Genomic DNA, 9,806 nt, shown 5'->3' on the forward strand with positions numbered 1-9,806 from the left:
CCAGACCCCCAGTATCCTCAGTCTAATTAAAATTAGCCCCTACGTTTTATTATTTGTTGTGCCGTGCGGCCATGATCTGAACAAATTTGAATCTGCTCTATATCAGACTGCTTTCAGATAAATATCCACTTTTCTGGCCCAGTGATTCTTGAGAAGATCTTTAAAGGGACATGGACACAATTTGAGCTGAATTTTTTCAAATTTTATTTTTCCATTTTTATTGTTAATACAATGCTTAACTAAAGTATTTCTAATGGTCAACCAAAAATTGAATATCAGTTGTTGAGTTACAAGTGAGGTACATCACTCACAATGCTTTGTAATGTAAACAAGGCTCGTGCTATGTACTTGTTTACATATAGATTGGTAATAGAAAATAGTATATTTAAAACAAAATGAGATGTGCCAAATACTAGAAAGTATTTAATTATGTTCAGAATTAATAGTAAATAAATAATAATAATACAATATTTATATAGCACCCTTTTCATACACCATGTACGCTCAAAGGTGCTTTACAATGCATATATACCTTACAACAGAATGTTACACACATAATATATAGAAAATAAATAAAACATTAAAAAGCAATGATATAAAAGACGTTATCATATGTAAACAGTCCGTAGCTGTACCTATCCTGATTGCACATATAAAACATAAAAACACAAGATACCATAAATATGCTAGATAAGAATAAACATAAGTTTCAGGGCGTATTAAAATAATGATAATAATGAAATACACACACACACAGCATAGTTATAATGTTTCAGATTTTATTTTATTTTTTTTTTTTTTTTGATTTTTTTTTATGAAACATCACAAAATGGTACTCTAAAACTAAAACACACAGTCAAAACAGACAAGATAATCTTAATGCACTGAAACAGCAAACACGAATGACTGAAATGATAGAAACTAGTCCTGGAAAATTTGATGGGGAAAATGTGTTTTCAGTGACTTCTTGAACGCAGTGGCGTAGCTTCCATTGAGGCAACCGAGGCAGCTGCCTCGGTAAAAAAAAAAACAAAAAAAAAAACACCTTTTACGTTGTTAAAATGTCGATAGCTTCTGGGGGGCGCAGCCCCCAGACCCCCTGCCTCGGTAATATTCGAACCCAAGCTACGCCTATGGAACGCACACAGTGTTCTACAGTACCTTACATGTTCTGGAAGGGCATTCCACAGTTTGGGAGCTATTGTGCTGAAACACAGATCCCCGTACGTAACGGTTCGACATTTTGGAACAACTAGAGTGACTGATTGTTTTATAGACCTAAGATTTCGGGTAGGCTTATATACCTCTAGTAATCGTTTGATATAAATTGGACACTCATCATGTAAGGCTTTGTAAGTATAAGTATCTTATATTGTGTCCTATACTGCACAGGTAACCAGTGTAGTTCTCTTAGTATTGGAGTGATATGGTTGTAACGAGAGGTCCTGGATATGAGACGTGCGGCAGTGTTCTAGATATGTTGGAGCTTGCTCAGGACTGTCTTTGGAACACCAACCAGGGGAGCGTTATAGTAATCTAACCTTGATGTAACTCGGGAGTTCACAAGAGATTTAGTTGCTTCTGTTGTTAAATATTTTCTTATGTGGCCTATTTGCCGCAACTGTGCATAACAAGATCTGCTGACAGAGTACACTTGTTTCTCCATATCCATCTTGGAGTCAAACATGACACCAATATAGTTGAAGGATGAATTTGTGAGTCGCCTACTGTCACTGAAACATGCACGGATCTAGAGGGGGGGGGGGGGGGGGGGGTCCGGATTGGATGTGTTTTACTTATCACAACTTGTGAGGCCTTTTCTTGATTAAAACGCATCAAGAGTTACATGCGCAGTACTATGCAAGAGGACAGATTGACTGGGTTTGCACTAATGCATCTTCACCATTCACTAGAAATTGACCAAAAGGAAATTGAACAATCACTTATCAGACAAGTAAAAAAAAGGTCGCCCGCGTGGTGTAGTGGTTATATAGAGTTTCCTTCGAGAGTTGGAAAATAAAGGGTTGAACATTATTATATCACGGGTTCGATTTTGTGAAAAGGTTCGACCCCCCCCCCCCCTCCCTGGAAAAAATTTCTGGATCTGTGCCTGTGAAATGTTTCTAATGAGAGATTTGCATTACGACCAGATGCAAACACAATGATCTCGGTCTTATCCGTGTTGAGTTTCAGCATATTTCCATGCATCCAAAATACGATGTCGTATAGACAACGCTCAATACGATGTAATGTATCTGCCTGTGTAGCTATGCCCGTAAGCTTAAAAGACAGATAAAACTGAGAGTCATCAGCGTAAAAATGGTGATCAAGTCCATGATATCTACAGATTGAATCAACTGGTTTTGTGTACATTGCATAGAATTTGGGACCCAGCACTGATCCTTGCGGCACACTGAAATTCATTTTTACTGGCCTTGACTTGGCACCATCTATGCAGACCGTTTGGTGACGGTCACTGAGGTACAATGATATCCAGCCTAGTGATTTGCCCGTTATTCCGAACAAATGTTCAAGTCGGTGCAACAGGGTAGTGTCAAATGCAGCGGAAAGATCCAGCATCACAAGTATAGTGACATCATTTTGGTCTAAAGATTGTACTATATCAGTCTGTACCTTCAGTAGTGCAGATTCCGTGGAATGGAACTGCCTATATGCTGACTGGTGTTCTTCATGAAGGTTATTTAATGTCAAATGGTCTTCAATACGGGAGTTCACTACCTTTTCCAGAACCTTTGGAACAAAAGGCAAATTGGACACAGGTCTATGGTGCTATTTTGAATGCTGCTGGTACACTTGCAAATTTAAGCGATAGGTTTATAATGTTTGTCAGAATTGGTAGAAGTTCTTGCAAACAAGATTTTAAAAGCCATGTTGGTATTGGGTCTAGCTCACACGATTTATTAGGTGAATGCTTGATTATTCTCTGTACCTCCTCCTCTGTAACAGAGGTGAACTCCTCCAGGAGAGTCATGGTCGTGTCTACTTCTGCCTCAAGATTTTCCGTACATATTTCAGGCTGAGACTTTGAATTTATATTATTTCTTATACACTCTATTTTATTTATGAAAAAGTCACTGAAGTCTTGGGCAAGCTCACATGATGCTTTGCCAGATGGTAGTACAACCTCACTGGGACCTTCCAACAAATACTTTGTCACTTTAAATAGAGTCTTTGGGTCTTGCTGACCTGATGATAGTTTTTTTGTGTAGTAATTTAGTCTAGCCTGTCTGAGCAATTTGTTCACATTACCTATTTCTATAAATGTTATGATCGATTGTGAGTCTTGTCCTGTGCCATTTGCGACGTTCCAATTTACGCCTCAGATGTTTTGCCTCAAGGAGTTCTTCAGTGTACCAGGGGCAGGTAGGTTTAATTAACTTGTAAATTGAAGAAATCTGCCTTAAACGAAACTTTTACTAGTATATTTAACACGTATCTTCCTTCCAATGTAGCTTGACAACTGACATTCAAATTTTTTGCTGACCTTTAGAAATACCTTAGTTAAGAATTCTAAACATTAAAATGGAAAAATAAAATTTGAATTTTTTAAAGCTCAAATCGTGCCCTTGCCCCTTTAAAGATTTTCTTTATATATTCGTATGTAAAACATTGATTCTATATTGTGACCCGAACATTCTAACGGAGATCATGATTAGGAAGCTTTCTTGTAAATTTCAGCTTTTCTTTCCCAGTGCTTCTTCATTTGAACATACTTGAATTTTCTTCACTCATGGATGCTTTGTGTCAAATTTGGTTGAAATTGGCCCAGTGGTTCTGGAGAAGACGTTGAAAATGTGAAAAGTTTACGCCGACACTGACAGACAACGGACAAATTTTGATCAGAAAAGCTCTTGACCATTCGGCTCAGGTGAGTTGAAAAATGCACTGCTTTGGATCCACCAAAGCGTGTCCACCTCTTTACTCTCATTTTTGCTATTTCAGGGTGGTTTATAGAAAACGAAAGTAGGTTTTTAATTAATTTCATGATAATTACTAATCAAGTAAAATTCAATTATAACTTACGGACTTCACTTCATACATATGAAAGGCGGAAATTACGAACAGTGATCAGTCTCATAACTCCCAAAAGGAATACAAAAGAAAGAGTTGGGTAAACACGGACCCCTGGACATACCAGAGGTGGGGTCAGGTGCCTATGGAGGAGTGAACATCCCCTGTCGACCGGTCACACCCGCCGTGAACCCTATGTCTTGATCAGGTAAACGGAGTAATCCGAAGTCAAAATCAGTGTGCCAAGAACGGCCTAACAATATGTATGAAACACGTCAATTAAACACCATTTGACCGAATGATAGGTTATATGGGCAGACTAGATCGATATAACGACCATCGAATTTGCGAAAGCTGAATTTTATTAAACGAGACTGTTGAAACCCTTTAACACAATTTAACTTGTTTGTCAGTAGCCTGCCTCAATTTAAAAACTGAACATTCGCAGACCAAGCTTTTGCGTATCGAATCATTTGAGAGATATGAACACAATATGCAGGTGATAATGAATATTGCTACATAAAAATGTAAAGTTTTTTTTTGTTTTTTTTTTTTTTAATATATTATTCATTTATTTCCCAGAGCCTACTCTATAACAATTTTAAAATAACTAACTAATATAATAGGGCAGCTGCCAGGGATGGGGCCCTGACTAAGCTCCCTCAATATATAACAAAGTTTTTACTACAGTACCACGCAGGGTACATATTAACTAATTTAGATGTACATTCATTGAATACATAAATTTCATTGCACGTCAGAGTAATATTGTCATAGTTGACATTTAAATATATAGGTTATACAGTATTCATATTGTATGATGATCAATGTAACAATGAGTTAGTAAATTACAACAATGCCATAATGTTAAATATAATAAAGCTAGGGATTTTCATAATACCACTCATGCTGCCTCAGGGTCCACACACACACACAAACTAGAGTCCAGAGATGACCCTAGGGCAGCCTAGCCGGGAGACCATTTTCTCCCAGTAGAGGTGGATTTATATCATGCGTAAAACTACATTTACATAATTAAATACATGTTGTACATGAACATATCGATTACAAATAAATACAGACATATGAATAGTAAGAAATATATGTATATTAATTAAAAGTATGTTACAATACTGATAATGTCTCACACATTGATTTAATTTTATTAAAGTTTATCCGAAATTCCTAATACAATGTCTATATAATTCGAGTTATGAGTGTTACATTTCTTAAGTACTTTATGATATGTTAACAATTCATATTTTATATGTTGTTTAACTCTTTCTTGTGTTTCATTTTTGCTATTGAGTCTACATAACATTTTGAATTTGTATATAATACGATAAGCAATGAAAGAAATTAAAATATTAAGAACTGATATTTTGTCATTTGTTTCCTGATAGAAGCCAATAACAATATGTTTCCAGCTAATTTCAAATTTTAATGAGGAACTTATCAAATTCCAAATATCTTTGACATTTGAACAATCAAATATTAAATGTTTACAATTTTCTGTTTCATTTGGACATGAGTTGCATTTACTGCTTATATCTTGGCAGCATTTACTTAAGAATAAATTATTGCTGAGCAATTAAAAATGTAAAGTTGACGATGGAAAACTGAAATCATCCCATTTGTTACAAAGTTGAGTTGATAGTTTGCCGTTAATATCCATTTTCAATGAAATATATAAGTACGAAGCAGATATAGTGGACTTCGTGGTGTCTTTTATCTCGAGTTCACAGGAATTCTCGAGTGGGACGTTGAACAATATACAACTATTCAATCGAATCGACATATCATGATATGAATGAAAATGATAATTGTTAATAGATAAAGGTATCTAAATGTCGAGTTGATGACCACAGCAAGATATCTTTTCTTCTCATGTAGAAGCTTTTGAATAAGCCCTGCTAACAAAGGAGCACAATTCGTGCCCATGGAAATTCCAACAGACTGTTGGAAGACCTGATCACCAAAGACTGCGAAGATATTGTCAATGAGTAACTCCAGTATATTCATACTTTTTATTTCAACTTTAGAGTAATTGTGCGTGGAATCAGAGTAGTGTTTAACAACGAAATGTTTTGGATGGCTGAACACTATCTAGATACGAATATTTCCTTTTTCAATTTTTGTTGAAGAAGCAACTGTCTATGATGTCAACAAGTCTAGTCTTTAATTATCTTGAGGATTGGTCGTGTAAAGTGTTGAAAAGCCTTACGTTTTGATGTTGTTGATTTGAGAAAAGTTTTGCGATTTCAAATTTACTAAATGTTCTTTAGAATTTTTTAGAATCCACATTTGATTTACACAACTTCTAATATAAGTTTTTCCCTTCACAGCTGTTAATGTTTTCGTGAGGAGCAAGGATAGGGGCTTGGTAGAAGATTTACTGGGTCCAGCAATGTATCTTTCTTTGTAATGGTTTTTTGTGAAATTTAGGAATCCAGTATAGGTAATATATATGATAATTCTTATTCATCCATCCCATTGAGTGGGATATTATATGTGTCTAAAACTGAAGCTTGATTCTGAAGAATTTCATCATTTGAAAGGACAGTTGGAGTATAAGTACTATTACCAAATGTGAAATTAATGCAGAGTTCATTTAAAATACATTTGTAATAATCAACCTTACAAACAAAGACAATGTTGTTACAAGCTTTGTCAGCTGGAACCAAAACATATTCCTCGACGTGTAACCTACCTGATTCTTTTATCACTTCTTGTTTACTAAACACAGAAGGATAGATGGTGCGTACTTTTGTTTTGATGTGTCTAATACGGGAATATTCCTCTTATACCTTTAACCCATTCTCACAAGGCATCAAGTTCTTCTTTTTCATATTTAGCCACAATCATATAAGTCATATTTTATTGGGAGCTGGCATACAAGTAATCTTCGACAGAATTCATTATCGAGACGACGTTCTATCGCCAATTGAAAGACCGAGGTTCCTGAATTTAGGGCCTTTTACAATAAGTAATTTCAGGTCCTCATTTTCAACTATATAAACGTCACCAGTAATAACATGTCCAACTGGACTATTGTTGAAAGAAGATGGGGAACAAGAACACGTAGGTGTATTAAGTATAAGATGGTCTATATCTCGTGTGTTTTAAGTTTACTAACAAGCAATTTTAGAAGACATTTCAAATTCACCAAAAGGTTATATATTAGCATTTGTTTGATAACTTTTGTTTACAGTTTCACTTAACAAAACCCATTGATTCTGTTTACAAATCTTTTATTACTCGCCTTAGAACTTCATGAAAAGTGAAGATAACGAACAGTGATCAATCTCATATCTCTTATAAACAATACAAAATAGGGAGTTGGGCAACACAGACCCCTGGACACACCAGAGGTGGAATCAGGTGTCTAGGAGGAATAAACAACCCCTGTCGATCGGCCACACCCGCATTCCGATCAGGCAAACGCAGTTATCCGTAGTCAAAATCAGTGTGCCAAGAACGGTCTAACAATCGGTATGAAACACATCAGACAGCATTTGACCCAATGGCAGGGTGTATTGGCTAACTAGATCGTTATTACGACCATAGAATTTGCGAAATGCTGACTTTAAACCCCTGCATCATCAGCTTGTTTGTCTTATCTAAAAACTGACCATACACAGAACAAGCTCTTGCGTATCGAATCAGTTGAGAGATATAAATATGAACATAAATTGAATGTTGAAGTTGGAAGACATAATAATATAGTCAACGAACGACGGTTATTTACTGTTTGTGAGCTAAACGATGTAGAGGATGAGTTCCACTTTATCTTGAAATGCCCTCTATATGTTGACTTGAAATAAAAACATGTTAAGAAATCTTATTATACAAGACCCAGTGTTTTCAAACTGATTAAACTACATAGTGTTAAAACTACTAAAGAACTGATTAAGTTTGGAATTCTTTCACGGAATGCAACTAAGCTACTGTGATAGCATTTGTTTAAAATTGTACATCGTTGTAACAATGTTGTCTACTCACTTTCCACAATGTCATTTTTGTTTGTATAATTGTATTTATGTATATCCAATGAGTCTGTGGCTCACGGAAATAAAGAATTAATCTCAGCATTGCAAAGATTTTAATTACAAAGTTTGGATGCAATAGTAGAAGTATATTTGTAGGAAACTCGAAGTAAGTTGTAATACAAGACTGAAGTTATCTATGACAAAGAATGTTGCAGATGTTGACAGTATCTATTCTTTGTAAATTTGAGTTTAAGAAACTGGCGGCATGAATCGGAAGGAATACCATCCATAACCCGCGGTGGTTTAAGGAGCATGTGATGGACAATATCCATAATCATAGAGTTCAGTCTTTATTCTGGTGTTGAAAAATCCCAGTATGGACAAGCTTTGGCTTGTTCAAATAATGTATACAAAACTCTTAGTGGAATAGAGTAAAGTAATGTGCGAATATGATGTGGACCTAATGTCAATTGACGTAAGATAAAAGTGAATAAAGCGTGACATCGTGTATATATTCTTGTATTTTATATAAACACTGTCCATCACTGCGTTTACATTTTTGTGTATTTGGAAAAAGTCCCATCACATTCACGTTATTTCCTTGTGGACTAGTCAAATTTTCTACATTGTATACATTATCATAGCATCCGTTGGGTGTCCGGGTAATGTAGTGGTTAACACACTCGCCTCTCACCGCTGCGACCCGAGTTCGATCCCCGTTATCGGCAGTGGTTGTATATGAGAGGGTATGGTGGTCGCCCACTCGGACACGTGGGTTTCCTCCGGGTACTCCGGTTTCCTCCCACTCAAGCCCCCCCCCCCCCCCCCCCCCCCAGAGCAAACATCCCTGCAAGTCGGTAAAATAGCTAGGATATAGTTAATGTTATTTGTTGACTATGCGTATCGAACATTAAAATATCCACATATGTAACATGTATATGGAAGACTCTGTGATGTCTTTTATCTCGAGTTCACTGGGATATATCGAATCGGCATTTGAATGAAAATGAATATTGCTAAGGTGGCTCACTACACCTAGAAATAGTTTCTCAAATCAGTACTAATTGATTTAATCATTAAAGATATGATGATATATTATAATTATATATATATATATATATATATATATATATATATATAATTATATTAACGCATATGAACAAAAGACTTTGGCGGATTTGAACTCGAGATCTATGGTTCACCAGCCCAATGCTTTAACCACTGATCTACGATGTTAGACGATCGATACAAATACTTTCACAAAACATTTAAATCGCCATCTTGTGACGTTTTGTCATAAAGAGTATAGTGAACTACCTTAAAAAATAGACAAAACGTCGTCGATATATTTAAATTTCGAGTTGAGGGTCAAAGCAAGAGATTTTCCTTCACATGTAGAAACTATTGAATAAAGAATACAAAACCAGGTCAACTACTAATGGAGCACAATTTGTGCCTCCGGGAATTTCAACACATTGTTGGAAGACCTGGTCACCAAAGACTACGAAGGTATTGTCAATCAGGAACTCCATTATCATTTTAAAATGTCAACTTCAGAGTACTTGTGCGTAGAATCAGTAAATTTTGGATGACTATCTTAATCTACATGTACAGAGAGGGAGGTTTCGTTTCTAGGATGCCTTTTGTCTGTAGGGTGTGTTCTTCATCTCGAGGATGTCTTTCGTCTTTAGGATGTCTGTTCTCTAGGGTGCCTTGCCGATGTTCTCCATAATGATGTCAATGTATGTATAAGAGTAGCAACACTAAGATATCACTTTGTCCGTC

The sequence above is a fragment of the Ostrea edulis genome, chromosome 5, assembly GCF_947568905.1.
Source record: "Ostrea edulis chromosome 5, xbOstEdul1.1, whole genome shotgun sequence".
Lineage (NCBI taxonomy): Eukaryota > Metazoa > Mollusca > Bivalvia > Ostreida > Ostreidae > Ostrea > Ostrea edulis.